General features: G+C 38.9%; 2 long non-coding RNA genes across 6 annotated transcripts in view; one reads left to right on the top strand and one right to left on the bottom strand.

Annotated features, from left to right (window-relative positions):
* The window catches only part of LOC141582264 (uncharacterized), a 432,453-nt gene extending 413,554 nt beyond the window's left edge, over positions 1-18,899 (top strand). Inside the window, exons 4-5 of one of the 2 annotated variants that reach the window (XR_012515085.1) lie at positions 7,369-7,496; positions 16,975-18,899. This is a non-coding gene — a long non-coding RNA (uncharacterized LOC141582264). Of the gene's footprint in view, positions 1-7,368; positions 7,497-7,655; positions 8,849-16,974 lie in introns of those variants that run through there. The other variant, XR_012515083.1, reaches the window with a different exon arrangement.
* LOC141582265 (uncharacterized) overlaps positions 1-24,850 on the bottom strand; it is a 329,329-nt gene that overhangs the window by 138,930 nt on the left and 165,549 nt on the right. The window lies entirely within an intron of this gene.

The raw sequence follows: 24,850 nt of genomic DNA, 5'->3' as shown, positions 1-24,850 counted from the left end.
AAGATACGTGGAATACACCCTTGATACAGGACAGTCAGCATGAAGTGAGTTAAAGCCTTCATGGGACTTTCCACTGCAACTGCCACTAAAGTCAGAGGTAAGACCAAAGAGATGTGAGGTGGGGCATCGGAGGTTTCTGTTGCCACCAGTAAGGCAGTGCCATGATGTCAAGGACTAAGATCCTTTGGTCATCTTACTTTTCATCCTGAAAGTGATGCCCTTACTATGATAGTTAAAAAAAAAAAAATCTTCCACCACATTTTCATTTAAGCCAGAGAGAAAGGAAAAAAGAAGACGGGACATCCTTAAGAGCAAAATTAAAAAGTTGTGCTCATATCCATTGGCCACAGTTTAGTCACATGACCATAGTTAGCTGTCATGCAGGCTGGAAAATGCAGTCTAGTATATTCTGAGTTGCTGAATACCTGTTACAAAATCAAGGATTCTACTTATATAGAATATTTATTTTCAACTTATTCCCTAGAAGGAATTTTAGAAATGTATGGTGGTTTTTTTTGTGTGACAAAGTCACTGACTGGAAGGTTTCCTTTTAATTTAATTCCATTTAATTGATGAGTTTAAGGAGGCTGGATGAACTACAATGTCAAGAACAACCCAGCACACAATAAAGAGTTGTCTCATATCTACATTTTAGAAAACATTCTGAAGTACATCCAGTTAGGTGAAAAAAAATGTTTATAATTTTCTATGCCTAGAATGTAACTCCATTTCCCATATAAATGTATAATCATTTAATATACACTGAATTTTCTAGGAGTATACCTACTTCCAGGTCCTACTTTTTTTCTTAATTAAAAAAAAATTGTACTTTGTTAGGTACTGTTTTTGTATCTTTACTTAGAGTTGTTCACCATTTCAGCAAAAAACAAAACAAAACATATGATCTCCAGCAATGCTGTCTGTGGTGTTTGAGTCACCAATATAGGGCACTGTGTCAGTCCACATTTACATCACATTCATCCAGGTTCATGTGTAGGTATAAGCATCTTACTATTTTATTTCATTTTCTAGTGTAGGTTTGCCTGAGCATTTTCATATTGCATCATATCTTACTTAAACTTAATTAATTTAAATACAACCTTTTTCTCTTCTTTATATTTAAGATAATTTTAAAGTATTTATAAAGTATTTGTATATTTATAAATTTAAGGATAGTAAAGAGAGCTTTGTAAAACATTCAGTGTACAATGGAGTGCTTAGTCAAATAAGGTTAAAAATCTCTACTTTAGAAGGAAAAAAAAAGAAATTGAGGGACCATAAATTACTTCTTCCAAAAGGAGCATGACAAATCAAACTAGAGAGACAAAAATTATGAGTGAATTTAGAAATCATAAAATATGCACCAGTAGAAGCTAGGAGGCAGAAAAAGTATACAGTAAGTATACAAGAAGTCTAGGAGGCAGAAAAAGTATACGGTAATTATACAAAAATAATTAAGTAGATACATGGAGAGCAGTCCAGCCTTATCCAAAGTGGAACACCACAGGGAACCTCCTTGAACTCCTGCTGCTGTTGTCTGTGAGGATACCTTAATCCAAACTGATTCCCAGGTCCAGTTTTCCTATGGGCCAGCTATATTCTAATTCCCACTTTTTGTAATAGCTAACCCTACAACTCTGACTTGTTTTCCACCCCTACTGCCTGCTACTTCAGCTTTCCCTCGGTTCCTTTGGACCGGAGGTTACTCTAGGGTGTCTACATGCAACAAGCAGAGTATGACATCAATGAAGACTAAAAAGGAGAAAGAGTGGGAAGGTCTTCCTGTTGAACAACCAGAACCTAGACAGAACTCTGAAAAAATGACCAGAATGAAGAATGGGAGAAAGGAATGTGGTTAGAATTAGCGAGAAAGAAGATGCACTGCTGATCTTTTATGCTATTTCTATCTCATTTAAATTTTAATTATATATCCTTATTGATTTCTTAGCTCCTCACCCATCCCTCTCTCTTCTTAGGGTTTACTTCTGTAATTTCCTGTTATATTTTTACTGTAAATGCCACACAATTTCAGAAGTGGAACTTCTCTTTCCTCATTGGGCATCTGGGTGAAGTTAATTTAGTTAATTCTGGTTACTGGAAACACTGTTTGTGCCTGGATGTTCCAAATATATGGAATCTGGATCATATATTCTTTCATCAAACCTCTACTGTGTGCTGAAAGACTGTTTTTGGTAAGGAAATTAGGAAGAAGCATACATCCCAGGCCTTCACATCGGATAGCTCATAGTAGAGAAGAGACAGATATTCTGATCAAGTTCTGCCATTAAAATACAAATTATATAATTACAAAGTACTACAGAATCACAGATAAAAGTGGTACTACTAACTCTGCTTGAAGACCTGGGCAAAAAGAAAGTATTTGGAATAAATTTATATTATGAGCAATAGTTTACAAGATAAAGAGAAAATTTAAAAATAGGCATAGAACAAGAGACATGGTAAAAATGTTGTCTATACTTAGGTGTGGCAAATTAATAACTGAACTTAGAGTATCTGAGGGTAGGCGGGAGGGGGCACCAGAATGAAAATAATTGAGGGCATGAAAATGAAGGTTGATATAAAGCTAGGGTAGGACAGTCACTATATTCTTAGCTAAGAAGTTTGAACTTCATACGTTTATTCATCCATTGTTTGGTAATAATGGTAATAGTAATGCAAATCACTTAAAATAGTCATTAAATGCTAGGCCTTTTGCTGAGTAATATTATAATTTTCCTAGTAATCTAAGCAATATACTCAAAACTGGTGAGTTTGAGGTGTCAATATGATATTTACATGGTAATAACTATCCAGCAGTTGGAAGTATGAAACTAGGGCAATGGAGTGAGATCAGAGCTAACTGTCGAGACGGACAAGCTATTAGCATCTGGGTCCTGGCTGAAGTTATCTCAAGCCAAAAAGAAGGCAAAGGACAGTGCCAACAGCATGAGTAGAGGAAGAGGCCACCATGAAATAAATTAGAAGTAGTTGTAAAGAATCAGGATTGAATGGGGTTCCAAAGCCAAAATATAGAAGATATTAAGAAAGAAGCTGTTACTAATCCCATATCTGCTGAGAACCTTAGAAAGCCGAGATTAAAATATATCAATTGCATATGGATCTTTACCCTTTCCTCATCCAGAAATTAACTGAAAATTTGTAGGAAAAACTCAAATCCAGAGAGCCTCTGAATACCAAGACTGGCCTGAAAATATCTCTTTACAGAGATCTGGACCAATGCTCTGAAAATGTTTCCAAATCCCGTATTTAAAGAAAATTTTCCCCAAGGGTGGGTTGATGCATCCTAGGATTTGGAGGTGGCATAGCAAAATGATTGCATGTATGAATTTTGCACTAATAGAAAAAACTTGGATCAGAAAACAGTTTTATCACTTAAATGAATAGAGTGGTCACTGGAAATTACTTGTCTTTCTGAGCCTCAGTTTCCTCACTCATAAAAGAGGGGGAAATATAGCAATTTCATAAGGTTGTAGGTGAGACTGTAAGGAGATAATTGGATGTAAAGCACTTAATCTGGTATGTAGTGAGGGCTCAGTAAATAATAGCCATTATTATTATGCCGGGCTGCTATGTTATGAGAACGTTGCCATTGCCCGACTTTTCATTAACCACGCAACACTAGGGAGTTTTTGGCAGCAACAACAAAGCAGTTTGTTGGCACACAACCTTTCAATTATCCGCACTACTGATCCCCTCCATTAGCATGGATAAGAGAAAGTGTACAGCACAGATAAGCCAGAGGGAGGAAGAAAAAAACAGTGCAGCCATATATCTATATAAATCCCTATTAGGATTTAGGAGCAGTTCCTCATGGCTACAGATTTATATCTTCAAAGAGAAGAGTCCAACTTCTTTTTTATATGAGTTCTTTAACTTGACCATAATGAATGTTAACTCTTCTTTGTTGTTGCTTTATTTTTACAACACAAACCTCGGTTTAAGAAAATATACCAAAAGGTTTTTTCCTATGTGTTGTAATGTTTTACTTCTGATTCTTTTTCCAATGTTGCGCCTATCCCTAGCAATGGTAAGAATGATTCAAGTTATTTGAGACTCGATGGGACAATAATAAAAGTCCACCTCATCTGTTACTTAACTTTCAGGTTTTGAAATACAGATACAACTTTTTTTTTTCTCCCACAAGGCTAAAGAGGCTTTACTTCAAGATGATATAAATTTATAGGTTTTATTTTTGGCCACTGGAGGGCTCTCATATTTTTCTACTAATGAAATAGTAGCCTTGAGCATGACTAACTAAAAACTGAAAATTTAAGATAAGTGTTTAAAGTGAGTGATCTTATGGTTTGTGCCAAAAACTGGCGAGACGAAATTTAGGGACAGGTGACTCCAATGCTTTAGAGCAATCATGTGAATACTTGGGGCAGTTGCTGAGTCACTACCAGTAACTTTCAATGGAGGTCCTATGAAATGACACAGATAACTAATCCCTTTGGAAGGTCTCCTTTTTCTCTTGTTCCTAAACCCGGTCAACCACCCCAGAATCTCTCCTTATCAATGACCTTCCCTAATTGTTAGACTGTATTTGTGCCCTCAGGGCCTGTCTTATGAACTCTACCAGCAATCCTCCTACATAGCCATTTGTGGTGACCTGTGTTTCTAGATCTGCCTGAGTCAATCGTATAGTGCTGTATACTTGTGTTGTGATGTCAGACTTTCTAGGAATGGTCAAGTTTAAATACAGAGGAAGGCAGTCAGCAATTTGGATCACAGTGCCCACATGGATATAGTGATCTTAGGTCTGATCTCAGCTGTTGTGGATACCCAATAAATAGGTAAGAATTTCAGCAGGTAATTTTGCAAACAGTAATATTCCATCAGAAAAGCAATAGAATTGTCCACTTGACCTCCTATAGGAGGTCTCCCTGGCCTGAAACAGTACCTCCAAACAGCAGCTACGGGCAGGACAAAGTCTAGCTTTTTGGTGAAACATGTGGGAACACCCATTACATCATCAGTCAAGCAAGCTGGGCTGTCAGGCAAGGGTTGAACAAGTAAATCATGATGGAAAGGTTCAACATATGCAAACATCTTGGGTATCAGTGGAGAAAGCTTCAGCTCAGAAGATACACAAGTACCCAGAGATTTACCTGTGATGATCAAATACCCAGCCTGAAGCAACATGAGTAATTCCAAATCCCACCGGTGGGAACAAGCTACTGAATTCATTGCTAGTGCGTTATAGGCCAAATTCTATAGGAAGTGTTAGAAATTATAGGCTGAAAGTCTCCAAAACCAGCATTTGAGAAGAGTTGGCACAGGTAGCTGGATAGTCCTTTCTGGTGACTAGGGTTTCTTCTTCTTTTTTTTCTTTTCTTTTCTTTCTTTCTTCTTTCTCTTTCTTTCCTTCTTTCTTTTTCTTTCTTTCATCTTTTTGTCTTTCTTTCTTTTTAAAGGTATCATGAACTCAATCTCTTGATAGTCCTGCTAGTTTTACTCTGCCTCATTGACTCTGAACTTTAGTACATAAATAACACTGAGGATGACCCTAGAGGTTCTTTCTGTATGTAATTTTGCTCTTGTTTTTCTTTGTCTATCATAGACAAAGTGGCTGAAATGTTCTGTTCTTTACATGTAAAGTTTAATTCTTTCATAATCCCTTCTACTTCACTTAAAAATATATACTGTGATAATTATCAGTCTTTAGAGTATATACCAAAGTAGGTTTTTTAAAATTTGTATTTTGTTTTTAATTGTACATACAGGGTACAGTGTGATGTTTATAATACCTATATGCATTGTATAATACAAAATCAGGCTCATTAGTATGTATCTGTCACTTCAAACATGAACCATTTATTTGTGGGAAGAGCATTCAAAATCTTCTCTTCTAGCTAGTTTGAATTATACAATACATTATTGTTACCTATAGTCACCCTACTGTGCAAAAAACCATCAGAACATATTTCTCTTATCTAACTATAACTTCCTACCCATTGAATAACCTCTTATCATCCCCCCACTCCTCACCCTCTCCAACCTCTGGTAACCACTATTCTACTCTCTACTTCTATAAGATCAACTTTTTAGATTCCACATAGGAGTGAGATCATGCAATATTTACCCTAGCATTGGCTTCTTTAAAGTTGTGATTTATTAGTTAATAATAATAATGTATCAATATTGGCCCATTCATTGTGGCAAACATATATTCATGTAAGATATGTAAGATGAAGTAATAGAGAAAACTGGTGTGTGAGGGGGGAATGTATACAAATTCTCTGTACTAGCTCTTCATTTTTTTTTTTTTTTGGTAAGTCGAAACTTTCAAAATAAAAAAATTAAAGCAAAAATAGTAGCTGGCTATTCACTAAATATAACCCCCGTCAGTTAGGGCTAAAAGATGAATCATGTAGGAATCTTGTCAGGGCTGCAGAGATAAGCCCTCAGTGCTGCCTAAGTGCACAGAGGCTGAGTTGGGCAGCAGTCCTGGGACAAGAGGGATGACCTATTTGGGATATTTGGGATATTTCCATTATTATAAGCCTAGTAGATTCCCAGTTAGATCACTAGCCTCTTCCTGCTGCTGCCTCTCCAAAGACATCATTCTCAGGAAGTACCAGCCTGCCCTCTTTCACTCCAGAGCCCTGAACTGAAATCAGTTGAAAGCAGCTTCCATTATCCTTGCCTTTTAAATTTCTCATGACTTTATCTCTTGATACCCAGACATGACCTTCTATTTTTACTGGCCTGTCTCTTTGCTTGAATTTTCTACTGTGGCCCAGTTTCTGCTTCTTCATTTCATTCTACCTACTCTTTGGGCAGAAATATCTACCCCAATACCTCTCCATTTGTTAATTATTGGCAAAAGATTACTTTTAGACTGTTGATTTTCTGATGATGATGAGAATCACAACACTGTTTAAAGATAAATGACTTTATACTTAAAAGTGCAAGAGTCAGAGCTGGCGCTGAGTTGGGTTTTCTTTCGAGAAATTTCTATCTCTGACACCTCCTCCTCTACTAGAAGCTGAGTGCTACTCTGTGTGTCTATGTATTCAGAAACCCATACTGATGACCCATTAGATCTGACTCCTAATTTGTACCTAACTGTTCCCCTCCACTTCACTATTAAAAATATTTTCAATTGCAGTATAATTTCTTTTTCTTCTGAATTTTATCTTCGGTCAATGCACTATGCATATTATTTTTAACTGATATCCAGTTCTTCTGGGCACATGAGGGACTTATAATTTCCTATTTCCTTGAAGCTAGGCATGGCCAGGGACTTGCTTTAGCCAATAAAATGTGAATAGAAGGGACACATGTCACTTTGTTGTAGGAACATTTAATTGCCAGTGTATGACTCTTCTAGCTTCTCTTCTGCAGTGGTGATCCTGGGAACACGTGTTGATATGGAGGTGCAATTAAGATCAAAGCAGCCTGGAGTACTAAGCCAACACATGGAAGACAGCTGCCCTGGAGAGCTGCCCAGATATGCAAGGGAATTTGTACGAGTGAGTAAGTTTTGTTGTGTTAAAAAATAATGAAGATTGTGGGAATGTTTTTATTACTGCATAGCCTAGAATATCTTGACTATCATGGTTGAAAAGTAACCTCAAGCATAAAATACATTGTTAGTAATTGATGATATCTGAGTGTATTACCTCTTCTAGAGTATTTCCATTGTGACAGAAGATCCCAGCGGACAAGATACCTTAACTAAGAGGAATGAACTATCAATGATGGAGTAGAAGACCCTTAGGCAAATTAGAGAAGATGACATTTTGAGATAAGACAGTCTTTCTTTGTTCTCTAATCATACCATGATGGTGTCTGGCCAGATGCTTATTCAAATACACACTTTAGGAAGTACAATTTGTGACAAACGCAGAAACTGTGAGATCTAGCCTGTTGTAACAAGATGCCTTTCTCTAACCCATTCTGAACACATGATGTTGTACATCACTCAATGTACCTAGTGTTTAATTTTTACACAGCTTGGAATGTTCTCTAATTCCTTTCTAATTTTTTTCTGGCTATAATCTAGGCTTTAATATATGTTTTTGCTATTCTTTTCAACTCCCCTGTAAGGTACTGCCTCCAAAGGTACATGGTTATGAAGTGATAGAAGCATGATTTGAACTCAGATCCTCTTGAGAGTATATGTTCATTTCACCAGGAACTCTTTCTTCTCTCTCCTGAGGTGGAACTCACATTTCTTCCAACGCTCAATTTAAGCTGCATCTCCTCAGTGATGTGGCCTCCCTAATAGTCCTCTACACAGTGACCCCTCCTCCTTTGCAATCTTTACTGTCATTTGGAACTCTAGTAGCTTGTCTCCAAAGATGGCCTTCCAGTAACTCATGCTTCCTGATGATCAGGCCTTAAACAGGGTTTCCTTGTGACTTGCATCTTGACTCACAGAATGTGGTGGAAGAAGCGTCCAAGGTTAGTTCATAAAAAGCCTTGTGAATTCTTCCTCAGCCTCCAGAAACACTCACTCTTGGAGCACATGCTTTGAGGAAATCCGAATGTCATATGAGATGTCTGAGACCGCCTATCTCAGACGATTGTGAGAGAGACTATCGTGCTGTGAGGAAGTACAAGGTAGCCATGTGAAGATCCCATATGGAGAAAGACAGATGCCCAGGTAGCCCGTAGCTGTGCCAGCCATCCCGTCAGAAGCACCACACAGGAGTAAAGGAACCATCGTGGATGCCCAGCCTGGTCAAGTCTGTAGATGATTTCAGCTCCTGCTGCCATCTGTCAGTAACTTCATGAGACCCAAGACAAGACCCACCCAGCTTAACCCAGTAAATCCACAGGACCATGAGTTACCATAATAAATTCTTTTTTTATAAAACAACTAAGATTTGGAGTTTATTTTATCACAATAGATAATCTAAGCAGAAAGTTACCATATAATGTCCTCCTTCCCTACCTCTGGTGCACTGTAATATCTGTGGGCTGCTATTGTATTTTTGAATAATTAATAATTTCTATAATTGATCCATTGGCATCACCTCAGTTGAAGGCCTTCCGAGAGCCTTTCTTATTGAAGATGAATCCTCTTACTTTCTAGCTTAGTACCTGGAATGTGGAAGGACTTCAACAAATGTTTGTTAATTGATTAATACGCTCCTTGAGGCCAGAGACTGTTATTTCCACCTTTCTATTTCCTACAACGTCTAGCACAGAGTTTTACCCTTCAAGGAAGTTTGTTGGTAAGGCATATGTCAATCATCGTGTTGCAACAGACTCTACCAAATGACTGGTTCCTTTTGTAACCTGCTTTTCAAAACCCCCCTTCCTTGCTCTGCCTACACATTCTAGGTTTAGCTTTGTGCGGTCATGCACCTTAATCTGTGCATTTAATAGTACTATTCCCTCTGCTTGGAATGTTCTTCCCCCCTCCACCCCATCCATTCTACTCTGTGAAAACCTATTCATTCTGCAAAATTCAACTAAAAGATTACTTTTCCTTTAAACATTCCCTTCCCTATTGCGACACAACGATAATCCCTTCACTTGAATTCATGTCGCCTGCTGAGTACTTACCCCATGGCGTTTCACTTACCCTTGTCACTGTCTCTCTTAGCCAGTGAGCTTTTCAAGGATGGAGGCTGTAGCTTATTTAACCTTGGCTTACCAGCACAATAAATGGCACAAAGCAGATGGTCAATAACTGACTATTGGATGAGTGAATGCATTACAAGGAGAGAACACTCACGTGAGAGATAAGAAATAAACCGAGTGTTGAGTGCTTTGTCACCGCAAAGTGCTATTAATATGCAACTGGCACCAACTTCCCTTGCTGCTCCTGCCTATCTCCGGCCTTTAATCTTTCACCACAAAGTCAACCGCCTTTCTTTAATCAATGCTGTTGCCTTTCTCTGAACCCTCTCTAGTTTGTACATTTTTTGTCTGCTAAGGTGCCTGAAGCCTCTTCATATTTAGACCAAAATAGCACTGACCTTTCAGCTGCTGTATCACCTGGCAGCTCATATCTCATTTCCTTTTGCAAAAGCCTCACTCAGTTGCTTTAGCATTTCTGCTTTCCAGGTTTCTATCACTGCTGGCTGTGTTGCTGATTGTGTTTTTCCCTCAGAGAATCTGGCTTCCATTTTATTTTTTTTTCTGGTTTGAACTCTACCTGGATATTTCTTTCTTTTCCCCTGGGCATTCAATGGTACACAAGGTGGGGAGGTGGGGAAATGGGAGCCACTACATTTTGGTGATTTGTTGGGGAGCTCACCTAAGACCTAGAAAATACAACTGTCCTGGCCCATTCTGCCTGCCCCTCAACAAATTGTCATTAGCTGCTTTTCCAGCCTTGCCGTGGAGTCAGAGGAAACGTTTCACAGGACTGGGATTATTTTGTTTGTTTCTTTCTTTTCATCTTTTGGCTTTGTTTTGTGTACTTCCTCCCTCCCTCCCTCCCTCCCTCCCTTCCTTCCTTCTCTTCCCTTCCTCCTTCTCTCTCCCTCTGTCCTTCTCTTTTGTCTCTTTATTTCTCTATTTGAATCATACGCATTCTAGATTACATGAAAATGAACCGAGGTGACATACTAAGGAAATTCTTTCTCCGCATTTCTTAGAGCGTTTTCAAGTTCCAGCCCCTGACTCTAGCCTACATTATCTTCTACAAAAATGGCTTTCCATAGCAAACAACATGAAGGTACAAAGGGGAAAGATGTCGCTGTCTCCTCCTTACCTCCTGTGAACTGAAAAGGGCCTTTTCTAATATGGAACACGTGTGTGTCCCAGGAACTGAAATTGTGACTCAAATTTAAACGAGCAAGGAAACTATAAAATTAAACAACATGCATACTTATAGAAATCACTGTTAACAAATCATGTAGGTTCTAGAATATTCTCTATATTTTTATGCTTTTATGCTTACATACACAGTTTCTTCAGTTTCGAATAACCTTGCTCACCCTCTTGCTTTATTGAAATTCAAACATCATTCAGATGCCACTTCCTCCTTGAAAGATCACCGTATCCAACCCAGATGTGAACTCTCTCTCTCCCCTTCAAGTTCCCTCTGCTCTTTGTTTATACTGGTTTTCTAGCTTTTAAGACAGTAAGTCTTATATTTGAGTTACTTATAGAGGCATTATGTCTCCTTCCAAACAGTAAACTTCTTAGGGATAGGAAAGCCATCTTATTCATTTCGTGAGTTCTACCAAGAAGAACATAAGCCTTTTGACAACATGTACTAGAGTGGTTCATTGTACTTCGGCTTTCACAATGAAAAAAATGCACACAAATGTTAAGTCCTGCTGAGATTCTCAGATTAGGGTCCTCCTAGACTATTGCAGCTTGGAGGATAAGAAAAGTCCCTCCAGGCTGGGCACGGTGGTTCACGCCTATAATTACAGCACTTTAGGAGGCTGAGGTGGGTGGATCGCGAGGTCCAGAGATCGAGACCATCCTGGTCAACATGGTGAAACCCTGTCTCTACTAAAAATACAAAAATTAGCTGGGCATGGTGGCGCGCACCTGTAGTCCCAGCTGCTCGGGAGGCTGAGGCAGGAGAATTGCTTGAACCCAGGAGGCGGAGGTTGCAGTGAGCCAAGATCGTGCCATTGCACTCCAGCCTGGGTAACAAGAGCGAAACTCCATCTCAGAAAACAAAACAAAACAAAAAGAAAAGTCCCTCTAGATGCTCTCAAGGTCAACTCAACATGACAAAGTGTTTGCATGTGTGGTGGGGAGTGGTTCTGAGTAAGGAAAAGGTAGGGGTAGTCGGACCACAGAAGAGGAGATTGTTTTTTAATCAGGCAGTAGAATATTTTTCCTTGATAGGACTTAGTTGTGATCCCTAATAACAATATTATAAATAATTATTTTAACTTAAATCCCAGGCACTGTGCTAAGTGCTTTACCACTATAAAACACTTAATTCCCACGAAAGCCCTGAGGTAGGTGTTATCATTATTCCACATCCAATGGATAAGAAAAGTAAGGCCAGAAAGGTTAAGTAATTTGCCCAAGGTCACACAACTAGAAAATGGCAGTGGTTGAATTCAAGCCCATACCAGCTGGGGACAGGATCCCTGCTCTTGAGCAAGCTGCGAGTTTGTGTTTCTCTAAAGGTGAAAATTCCTTTGTTTTCCTGGTGTAATAGTTTCTTTACTACATTCATCAATGAATATCAAAGGTTTTTGAGCATGATGTCACGTAATGAAAGGATTACATTTTACACTGCCAAATAGAATGATAACAAATTACCACTATTTATAAATGACTCTTAGACTACTTACTCTATGTGTCAGAACTCTCTGCACTTTACACACAGTCATTTCTAATTTTTACTAACAACCCCACAAAGGGGGTATCATTATCTTCAATAAACAGACAAGAAAACTAAAGTCTCTAAAGGTGAAGGAACTTGCAGGGAGCCCAACAGACAGGAAGTGATAAAGCCAGCATTTATCTGCTGTGCTTGTCTTTAAGGAAAATCTGGGCTACCTGCACAGCCCTAGAAAAAAGGATGTGATTAAATTGGTGAGTGATTTACTTATTTCTCCACCCTCATTGAAGGAAGACATTTATTATTGTTTACTATTACTACTATTGTATCTCAAAGCCTCTTGGAACTTCACGATGTACGTGCTAGATTTAAACGATTGCTTCAGTGTTCTCCGATCCTAATCTTGTATTTTCAGAATTTTCCAGGCAATTTTGTTCATACATATATTAGAGAATACGTTGAAATTTTCCCTTTCTCCTATTAAACTGTGAATCCCTGAAAGGCAGGATACTTTTTCATTCAGCAAAACTTCCATTCCTAGCAAATGTTGAACTGCATATCTATTTTCCCTGTCATTTTCGGCAAAATCTCAATTCCCAGCAAAAGTTGAACGGCATACCTGTTTTCCCCATCATGTCCCATGCTTTCAACTTATCTCTCTCCTTCCTCCTTTGCTGTTATTTTATCAATTACCTTATTTTCCATCCCATCTTGGAACTGCAGTGATACTCATAGGCATTATCAACCCTAGTGGCAACATTTCAGGAGCAAAGTGTGGCTGACCACTCCTGGGCAGTGGTCTGTGCCCAGGGCAGTTTTCCTACTGTGGAATCACTCTCCACTGTCATGAAACACTGGTTTTCATATTCCTGTTTAGCAGGAGTAGTGTTTAAATTCATTCATTAATAAAGATTAATCAATAATTAAGCATTCTAAAGCCACCTAGAGGCCATTTCGTGGTCCAGTGATGTATTTATTACGTTATTCAGTGAAAGGACTTGGAAGCTGCCTGGCTTCACTCACAGGTTGATTTATTACAGGATGCGTGATCGACAAACTTAAATTCCAAGTATCATCCTCCTGGCCCCTTTCCCAGGTAGGGACCTCAGTGCAGCCCCCTGGCACAACTGCTGTCTGCACCAACCCAGACTTCTCTGTTTTTGTAGACAGCGAGCTCAGGTTCCTTAGCTGATCTATGCTTGGGCTGAGATGGAGCCAGGCAGCTTGGAATGAGTGTCCTCGGTGGTGGCATTGAATCCTGCTGGGTTTCCCTGGCAGCAACTGGTACTTGTTGCTCACAGGATGTACTGCAAGTTCAAAGCTCTCTGTCCCAATGTCAGGGGAGGGCACCCCCATGGACCTTAAGTAAATGACAGTGGAAGGTCAGTGAGAATGCTGCCAGCCACATATCCTGTCTCCAGGAAGGTGAGTGTTTCTTCTGAGTCAGGGGCATTGCACCAGCAAATGGCATACACTACGGGCTTGGTAGTGACCTGCTAATTGACTAGCACTTGGAGCTCTGACTCTGGCACAAATTACTGTACTGTCCACACCTCTATTTTCCACTTCCTACTAAATGTTAACCTCAGAGAAGAAACAGTGGCCTATAGATCCAGGTCAGTATCAATCTGGGGTGAAAACTATGCACAAACTAAGAGATGTTCAGCCTCAAGGCTCCCAAGACTCTCCTTTCTATATGTATCCAGGGGAGAGGGAGGCTGCTTCGCACAGAGTCCTCTCAAACTGTCTAGTTCTAGTAACACTCAGATCCTTCATTCGTATTGTTTGGAAGATCAATGACAGTTTAACCAAAGCCAGGTGGGACTTCCAAGCTCCTTCTCTAGTAAGAGATATACCTGTGGTCTGGGATATTGAGTTTTTTTCAAGAAAGCCCTATTTATTGTAGCTCCCATTAATAATGACCAAATTATTGAATATTAATTGCAATGACATAAAAATCGCCACTGTTGATTTGAGTGCTTACTGAGTTCCAGTCTCTTGTGTTTTACACATCTCCCATTAAATAAGCACAGGAGCTGGAATATGAGATAAAGAAATCATAGTTGAAGGAACAAGGGATTACAAGTGGAATTGAGTTGGTGGAAACACTTTCTATTTATTTTTCTCTTCATTCTTCTACTGCAGACTTGGTGACGTAGGTACAGAGGAGCCTCCTAATTAGAACTGCCCTCACTCTTGGAAGTCCCTGTAAGGCCAGGATGGAGCACAGGGAGAGGAGGCACGGCACAAGCTGGATATTAGAGGAGCTATGAAACAGAATTTCAGCTTAGTCATATACGGATTTGAAGCAAAGCACCAATCAGCCATAAATAATATAATTAGACTGGAATAATATCCTATTGACGATAAAACAAGATTTAGGAATTCAGGATCCTGATCATAGCCCTTTCTGAGACAGACATGACAAACTTAAATATGATCATTTTCATTTGGTGACCAAAGAAATTGAAGCTCATGGAGATTGAATAACTTACTTCTGTTCACACAGCTGGTGAGTTGCTGAGTTGGAAGTTAGCTCAGTTTAACTCCAAAATTCTATCTATGGAACAGCTATATAAATATTATTTTCTTCTCATTATTAAAAAGGACATTCTTTCCTATTAAATGTATTCGATTTTTACAAAAGCTCACATACCAAGAGGTTTCACACTGGTTGTACATAAATTAATGAAGCAATTACTTAAGATCTCAGTGTTATTACTGAAGCCCTAAATTGTTTAGGTGAGAAAACTGTTATCCCAAGTATTCACCTTATTCTTTGATGCACAACCAACAAACATCCTCTGAATCTCTCATAGACCTTAAGCTGTGATACAAACCAAGCTTTTTCTCTTGCCATGAAATTAAAAGTTATTAGAATCCAGAGTTTCAATGCTATCAAAAGGAAGCCATTTCTCCATCACCATTTTGAAAACCATTGTCGAACTATGGATACGGCTCTCTTTTTGTATTGATTCAGTTCTCTTTATTTGGAGAACCTGCCAGAAGAAGAGGAGTAAATAGGTACATATCCTGAGTTCCAAGGGAAAAACAGAGTGCCATAGGTTCAACCTCAGATTCCTTATTTTAAAAAATCATTTTCTAAAGGTTTTGTATGCCCAACAGGGTTCCAAGGTGATCAGCCATCAGTAGTAGGAACTTTCATTATGCTAAAATGAAAGGAATTGAAGAAAGGACGATAAAGGAAAAGAAGATCATACAATATGTTTTTAAAAATCAATAAGAGAAGGTTTATCTTCTGCCTCTACGTTTCCGATACCTGATTCTCAGGGTGGGTAGGCTAGAAACTTAAAGCACACAGGACGGTGTATCTTATACACTAGCTTTATTATAATAACAGTGGAGTAATATTGCAGGTTACGTATCAGGAAATTTCCCAGTTAGAAACATGGCAGGCAACCAATCTAAAGACTGAATGCAGAGCAGTGGAGACCAGGTATGGATCTACAGAAGGGCAACGGAGAACGAGAAAGAGAAAGGAGATTCAGACAGAGGGTAAAACATTCATAAGAGAGGTTTCAGTGACTTTTTATAAAATATAACAATCTCAGATGCTAGAAGTGAGAGGACAGTTGAAAGTATTCACTAGAAGGAGCGAGTTAACCAAGCAGCAGTGTCTAGTTGAGATACTGCAGGTTTTCCATGCTGGAAATGTGACCAACCACTACCTCTCTCAATTTCTCATTGCCCTTTATATAAAGTGTAGTATAATCATTTTACCTATTTTCTTCCTGTCTGAGAAGATAAAGCAGATCTCTTCCTATTTAAAATAACCAATCTACCTATCACTTTATCCTCTACTTCCCTCCTCTTTCAAGATATATTCTATTTTTCCTGTGGCTTCTTTTATTTCTTTGTTGGATTTGTCTTTAACCTACGAGCATTCTGTCTTAGTTCATTTGTACTACTATAACAAAATACCTGAGACTGGATACTTTATAAAGAACAGAAATTTCTTTTCTCAGAGCTCTGGGGGCTGAGAAATGCAAGATTAAGACCCTGGCAGGTTCACTGCCTGGTGAGGGATGCTCTTTGTTTCCATTATGGCACCTTGTTGCTGTAGCCTCCAAAAGAGAGGAACACTGTGTCCTGAAATGGTGAAAGGAGGGTGGAAGGACAAGCAGATTAACACTGCATGCAGCCTTTTTTAAACAAGTACTCATTCACAAGGGTGGAGCCCTAATGGTCTAATCACCTCCTAATGGCTCCACCTCTTATTACTATCCTGTTGGCAACACTTGAATTTTGGTGGGGCCACATTCAAACCACAGCATGTTCCAGTCACCCCTATTCACTGCTTGACCCCAGGCCCTGTTGTATTTATTTTCCGGCCTCATTTCTTTTCTCTCCATCTCTGATCTTGGATCAGCCGCAGTCACTCTCTCCAGGTCCTCATTTCTCATTCATTCCTCAACGTACCTTCTGTTTCTACCAATTAACTGAAAATCTCTCAACAAAGTCCTAAGAAACCCTGCTCTTTCTGATAATCCTTTTCAATTCATACTTTACTATTGTTCTTTCTTTCTTAACATTTATAGGAATTCTTACAGTCACAAGGTTCAGGTGTACAGATATATAACTTTCTGCTGGTGGTAGAAAATTAAAATTTACCAATTTATATAAATTTATTTTTATTTAAAACTGAATTTTGTTTAACGACATAATTAGTTTATTGTGTTCTCCTCCTCGCTATTTTCTTGTCTTTTCACCAGAGTTCACAGCATTCGGGAACAAGACATGGTGTGAAGATTCTTGAAGAGTCAGAACCTTTCCTCATTGCATCCCTTGATGCAATTTTACCATGCAATTCCACCGTGGCCAATGTCCGTGTTCCCTGAGTTTCATTGTCCAAACTGGGAGGCCCTTGCAGAACCATCGAACTTGTTGGCCAATTCTGTACTGCCCTGCGGGTCGTCTTCCTGCTTTGCCAACCCCACACTGGAATCCAAAGCAGTCATGGAGACCACCCATTCACCCACACAGCTCCCCCTTCACCCACACAGCTGCCCCTTCACCCAGGCAGCTCCCCCTCACTGTTGCCCATTCATATCCTGTATTAGAATCAGTGCTGTTTGAGAGGCTTGATCTCTCCATGACGACTTTTACTTATGCCACTGCTTATATTTGAAAACCCTAGAGTTACACATCATTTGACCTCAGAAAATCCCACAGTAGAGCTTGTGTTTTCCTGTTTCTCACGCCCTCAGTTCTTGCTTTATTTGGTTAAGTACTTGACCACTGCTGGATATGTCTCCCTTCATGATGATGCTAAAAGCAATTAAAGTAACAGAGCTGAAGGTATGATCCATAATTCCTCAATTTATCACCCTTTGCTTGACCTCCACACCACACTCCATCTCTCTTGGGATAAGTGCCAAACCAGAGGTTGTTTTCAGGACTGAGACCCAGTTAGATTTATCACTAAAAGGAACAAAGTAACTCAGGCCTTTTAGTGCTGGTTATATAAAAGAGAAAGAATTTAACTCTTAATTGAATGAAAGAAGAAAATTAACATTCAGATCAAATAGATTGTCTCAGGTAGATTTGTGCCATGGTGTGGTCTCAAGCAGATGAAACAAACTCCCTAAATTCCCACTGATTCAGGACAGGTTTACGCTTGAATAACGTCTCTGTATTTGCAATCAGAATGTATGGCAATCCCAGCTATGAAAAAGTTAAAGAAATGATCAGGGTTTGATTCTCTTCTTTGGATATAAACATTGGCAACCCTTGTCTCAGTAAAGATTCAGAGAGCAGAAACTAATACGCTTTCACAGATATTTACACAAGCTAGAAAAATAGTTGAATTCTTTCATCAGCCATGCTATTATTTATATATACCTGGCAGTGCCCCAAATTATGCAGTCTTAGAAGTAAAATTAGGCCTTTTCCTAGTGAACTCAGATCCTCCTGAAGAAAAGCATAATGTCTATTTCCTTTCTTGTCATGTCAGTCAGGAGAGTCCCTCACATTTGCTATTTCTGGACCTGACTAATCTCAGTGTCTACTCCAGGGAAACACCTTAAGTCAAAGAGTTACCTATTGGATGCTTGTACCTCAAGGTGCTGAATCACCTTATCTCCAGTAGAAACAGATGAGATTTTGGTTCCTTAGCCTCTGTCATCTTTGAGTCAGAAGTTAAATATACAAAAGGAAAGAGAAGAATGGATCAAGTTGCTTCGCTAGCTTCATCACGATCATCAATATTGGGACTGATGCCAACAGGAGTTGATTACATGACTCCAGCACAGGACACTGTGTGAAGCTCCAGTCCATGTAGGTCAGGTCCTCGGGCACCAGATAAAGAGCATTGCTTCTAACATGTCAGGTGAAATGCTCATGCCCAGTTCTGTGGCAAAACTAAAATCCACAAAAGCATGTCCAGGGCCTTGCCATTTTGGGTAGACTTCATCAGTACTGAGTGATTGGTCAAAAGTACATAGATAAATGGACAATGAGATCAGGAAGTCCCAGGCCAAGTCAGGCTTTTGCCTCATGTGTGGCAGGGAATACAATGAATCCCTGGTTCTCTGTGTTGATGCCAGCATCCTCCAGGTCCAACCTATTTTTTTTTTCTTTTTTAAGACAGGGTTTCACCATGTTGGTCAGGCTGGTCTTGAACTCCTGACCTCAAGTGATCCCGCCTGCCTTGGCCTCCAAAGTGCTTGGATTACAGGTGTGATCCACTATGCCTGGCCCCTGTTTTGTTTTGTTTTTTTTGTTTTTTTTTTTTTTAGTTTAGAGAGGAAGTTCTTTGTTTAATTTGGAGCCAGAATACAGCCAAGATTTGTATTTTCCATGGCTGAATCAGGTATCTTTGAAAGTTTCCAAAGAACTTTTAAAAAGCAAATAAAAAAGTACTTTTATTTTTGCAAGTATGAAGGTAGTTGAAGTATTTTTTATTTTGAATAAACTTATCTTGCAGAACTTGGGACATATTATATTGTTGATGCATGTATTACTCATTATTATTATTATTATTGGTCTAAACATAATATCAAACAGTAATGGTATATAATAAAAAATGCGGTTACTTGACAAAATGCAGTTTTAAAGATTATATATCCTTATATATAAAGAAGAGTGGGGAAAACAGACTCAGGAATTTTAACTTGCTGACGAGATCGTATTTTAGAATTTAGGTGTAAATTCTTCAGGTTAGTGGATGGTAAAGAGTTGAAAGTATAAAAAGTAAGACAGAGTTAAGGTAGCAGAAGGCAAAGGCCAAGGCTGAAAAAGTGCTGCAAAAGTTAAATTAAGAATCTTGATCCAAGCCTCAATATTGATGCCTCCACATCAAAATTTTAATTTAAATCTACTATAAAAATTTATAAATATCATTCATGATGTCACAATGAGACAGAATGCAAGAAAAAAAAATAACAACAGCAGTCTGAGTTATTTAAGTTACTTAAAATCATTTTAGTAGAGCAGAGACCATGGGAGGCATCAGCAGTAGAATTTCTCTATAACCCAGAATCCCGATGCATAAACTTTAGAAGACATTGCTCCTTATTGCAAAAGGTCCAAAGTTCTATTGCTTTCTCTTGTTTGGCAGTAGAAAAAGAAAATAGGAGATTATCTTGTAGATCTTAATTTCATGGGGATGGGAAGCTTTGCCTGTGGTTAATGCAGTGTTTTCGCTTTGCAAAGCTAGCAGAGGTCCTCAATCCCACTCCAGGATGGATGGCTCAGCACACACTGCACTTCCCCACCTCCAAGCCTGGTGTTTGTATGGAATAATGAGTCCCATAAGCTTGGGCCTGATAATGCTTTTATAATGTAAAGGAGGAAAGCCAAGTAAAGTGGATTTGTGCATTCCTCTAATGAAAAGTTGGCCTGTCTGTTTTTATCAGACTAATGAAGCCCCTACCCCATTCTCTTGCCCAGTGTAAGCCTCACAATGGAGAGAGTGAGCTCTCTCCAACACCGCTCCTCCACAGATGCTATCTGCCAGCTCTCTTCGCAGAAGAGTTCATTTTAAAGGGATCCTGGCTTGATTAAGGCTTTGTGAGCCTCCCAGCCTCATTACAAATCAATGGAGATGAACTGAGTGCTTAATACTCAAAAGCCAAGCTAACAAAAGCTGACTTATTACAGCTAAGAGGTTGGGACTCTCCTGGGTGTTTCAGCTTTGTTTTGTTTTGTATTTCAACCCCCTTTCCTCTCCCCTCCTCTTTCTGACCACCCCCAACCCAATCCATTTTGTGTGTGTGTGTGTGTGTGTGTGTGTGTGTGGCAATATTCAAGTCCATAGTCTGATCCTATTCCTTCTCCCTTATATCCATTTACATAAAACTGCAACATTCAGAAGAACAGTATTTCTGACTGGATTATCATGCCCCACTGTAGCTAGATGAGTTTTCTGAATGGCAACGAAGAGCCCCCCTTCCTTATATTATTTAACTTCCGTTTTTCACACTGGAATTAATAATCCTAGTATCTTTTGGAAAACTTCCTGTTTACTGTTTCTCATTTACTGACTTCCCATCCATAACCCCAACAGACACACAAGTATAGAAAGGCAAAGGGCAATCAGAAATACTTGACCATCCTTGAAGAAAAGATACGAGTTAACATAAACCTGCTTCCAGATCCTTAGCGGTTTCAGACACCTCTTCTCTTCCTGTCTCCCTCTTTCTCTCTCTTCTCAGAGAAAATTGCACTTAAAGTATTTTCTGCTCCATATTCAGACAGGAAGGTGCCAGAATTGTAATGAGATGATGAGAAGCCCCATATGGAAAGGAAAACACACACACACACACACACACACACACACCCCAAAGGAAGTTTCAAATATCACCATAAATCAAGTCTCATTGTCACAAAGTCAAGAGACTGGGGCTGCTCCTTCTCTGAGAAAGGCTGGAAGGATCTATCTCACAGGATTCCAGCCCCTTGTCTTTCCCTGCAGAAATAATAACCCCAAACATTGATTGGGCATTTTTATTCTGTCCCAATCAAAATATTAAGCATTTGACCTGCAGTGCTTTATTTAACCATCACAATTCTATGAATATGTTTCAATTAATATTTGCACTTTACAAATGTGGGAACAAGAAAAAAAAATACAGTTTCCAACCCACACATTTAGTAAGCAACGAAATGTATGGAAATCCAGATCTTGCTCTGACACCAGAGCTCCTGAACTAAACCACTACATTAATCTGCCTTCATAAAGGTTTGACAAAAATCCTTAAAAAAATAAAGAAAAGATTTTGTTAAATGAAACCTCATGTTTTGGGATTTGGCAACCACGCAGTTTACAAATGACCACTCCTTTTTTTCTACCTGTCCCTCCCCCATTGTGTTCTTAGAACAACTCTTCATTCCCTACCCTGACTTGCAACTCTGTTCTAAACTTCCTCTAACAGGAAGGACCTGGGTTTAGAAGTCAAATGCACCAAATTGAAACCCCAGGTCCTTCCGTTAACCAGTTGGATGTTCTTCAGCAATTTGCCTAATGTTGGTGAGTTTTCATTTCCCCATGTGAAAATGGAAGACAAGATCATGTAAAGATTAGATATGAAAACATGTAAAACGCATTTAGGAGAGTCTACTTCCTTGCCTTTTCTTTCTCTAGATCTTTTTCTCTTCTCCCCAAACTCTCCAAGAAAGGTCTGTTAAACTGATCCACACTAATGGCTTCTAAAGTTTAATGTGATACTTCTTTCAGGGGCAATTGCATTTTAACAGATTAGAATGCTTTAGGCCAAAAGGAATGAGTTTCTAATTATGGAATTAGATTACTGGAGAGGGGAGTTCTATACCTTTGAAATCTTTCCAAGCAGTAGATACCCTTCATCATTTGTGGGTAGGTAATAGACCCATCATGAATGACAAAACTTTGAAACCCCTTTTTCTTGTTATTAAACATAATATAGCAATAACTATCACCTACAAAGGCCAAGAGGAAACGTGTGGATACTTAGCAAATGGCCAACTGTGATTGCTTCAACTGGGAATCTGAAATTCATTCTATATACTAAGTCATTTGATTCTTTTCTCTTTGTCCTTGCATAAAGAATCAGAGATTCTGCCATTGGTCACTTAAAAGAAAAGTAACTTCAAAATACAAGCTGTTGAGAAACTAATGGCAGTGCCAGAAATGATTATAAATTGTTTCAGTAGCTTTTTTAACTGCAAAGATGTCAGAGGACAGGCCCACACACTGTTTCACAGTTGTAAGTTCCAAAAGAATTTCCTCCTGGAGTGATGTAGGTTGTCACTACCCTTCATCACATGCACGTATGCATAGAATTCTGTTGTTCACGCCAAATCAAACTTCCAACAGTCAACCGGCCTTCTCCAACTGAAGACAAGCATAAAGCTCGTTGAAAAATTACAAAAAAATTCCATTCTAATTCCAGAGTACGATCATTCCCTCCCAGAAGATTTGCCATGGGCAGTTTAAGGGCAAAGCAAATTTAGTTCCTAGTACATACCAACAGTGGGTTGTAGCACTGAGGGCATTAGACATTGCTTGAGAATTAGGCCTGGGTCAGGAAAGGAGCATCTGCAGACCAGGGCAGCACAGCTCTTTGTGTCTGTTACCACTACCGACTCACTGCTTGATCTGATTTATGCATTCAACAATATTTATTGAGCAACCACCATTATTCAAGTCTTTAGGCGGGGATCAAATCAGAACCCTACTGAGGCTTGTTCTTACGGAGTGACCTGCAGCTGTCCAGAGAACTGGGTGTACAGCCTAGTGCCCAGATAGCCTCTGCAGCTGCCACGTAGAGAAAAACCTGTCAAGTGTTCTGGGTCAAGTGCCAAGGAGATCCTGACAAACTGTTTGTATGAATTCTCACCCCACTCAAAAGCCAAAGCCTTTGTAGTTTTAGAGAACTTGGTTTAAATAGAAAGGAGGCAGGGAAGCTAGCATTTTCTTTTCTAGTCTGTTGCTGCTTTTGTTTGTTGTTTTGTTTTTTCTTTGTTTTAATAGAAGTATCTCCAATGCGTATGTTATTGATATACACAGAACTGTCTACTTTTTCAATCACTAATTTCTGCCTTTGGAAAACGAGAGAAACAAACTCAACCATTTAAACACAGGAGAACACTGCCAAGGAAGAAGAAAACACAGTGATGGTCGGCACCGCAATCTAGCCCCTGGTGTGCACTGACTGCCTGACTTTTGAAATAAACTTTTTGTTTTTGAATAATTTTATATTCACAGAAAACTTTTAAAGATTTTTTGAAGAGTTTCTACATACACTTTTCTCAATTCCCCCTTAACATCTCAAACTAGGAAATGAACATGGGCACGTTGTTAGTATCTAAATTATAGACTTCGTTCATTTTACCGGTTTCTTCACTAATGTGCTTTTCTTTTTCCAGAATCCAACCCACGATATCATATTTCACTAAGTATATCACTTGATTTTAAATTATAATTTTCTTAAATATTAAATTTTTATTTATGAAATTCCCATGAGCTCTAAAATATAAGCAACTCACTGTTAACTTCAATTGGAACTTTCTAACTAAAGTAGAGTAAAAAAGATAATAACTTATTTATTTATTTTGAGAAAGAGTCTAGCTCTGTTGCCCAAGCTGGAGTGCAGTGGCACAATCTCAGCTCACTGTAACCTCTACCTCCAGGGTTCAAGTGATTCTCCTGCCTCTGCCTCCTGAATAGCTGGAACTACAGGTATACACCACTACACCCAGCTAATTTTTGTACTTTTTAGTAGAGACGGGGTTTCACCATGTTGGCCAGGTTGGTCTCAAACTTCTGACCTCAAGTTATCCACTCGCCTCAGCCTCCCAAAGTGTAGGGATTATAGGCGTGAGCCACCACACCCCACCAACTTATTTATTTTTTATCTGTTAACTATGAATAGACTTGCTGGATTCTCTCCAATTTATCTGAGAACATCAAGATCTATTAATGAAGAAAAGAGAAGACACCACATGTTACAGCGAACACTGAGTCATTTCAGAACTGCAGGCACTAATGATCATGCTCTTAAAACACAAATGGGCATGAAATCGTAGTTACGGTTAAGGGAAACTTTGCAAAATCAACATATAATTACGGATGAATGATAAAATTAAAACACAATTATGCTATTCTTCTGACCTTGTCATGGAAAAGTTAAACGTTGCCTAATATAATCAATAACTGCTATGGAGGTACATCTGCCTCTAAAATCTGCTGCACAGGTAGCACATGCTCTGTTACTTTTACAAGAAATTAGAACACTGAACCAAAAAGGCTACTCTGTATTTCAGGAAATATTTTAATAAAAAATAGTAATTTAAATAATGTCAGCCCCCAGATAAACCATCACCCAGAACAATGGCTACATCTAGATTTCTGTAAAACGAATTGAAGCATCTCAATGCCCAAACTCCTGTCATCCCTGGATATTTGTGGGGAATTGGTTCCAGGACCTTCCACGGATACCAAAATCCATGGATACTCAAATCTCTGATATAAAATGGTGTAGCATTTGCATTTAATATATGTTCATCCTCTGATATACTTTAAATAATCTCTACATTACAAATAATAATATAATGAGAATGTTAAGTAAACATTCGTTATACAGTACTGTTTAGGGAATAATAACAAGA

Source organism: Saimiri boliviensis, chromosome 19, assembly GCF_048565385.1.
Source record: "Saimiri boliviensis isolate mSaiBol1 chromosome 19, mSaiBol1.pri, whole genome shotgun sequence".
Lineage (NCBI taxonomy): Eukaryota > Metazoa > Chordata > Mammalia > Primates > Cebidae > Saimiri > Saimiri boliviensis.
The sequence above is the reverse complement of the archived record's forward strand: the minus strand, read 5'-3'. Positions and strand labels throughout refer to the sequence as shown.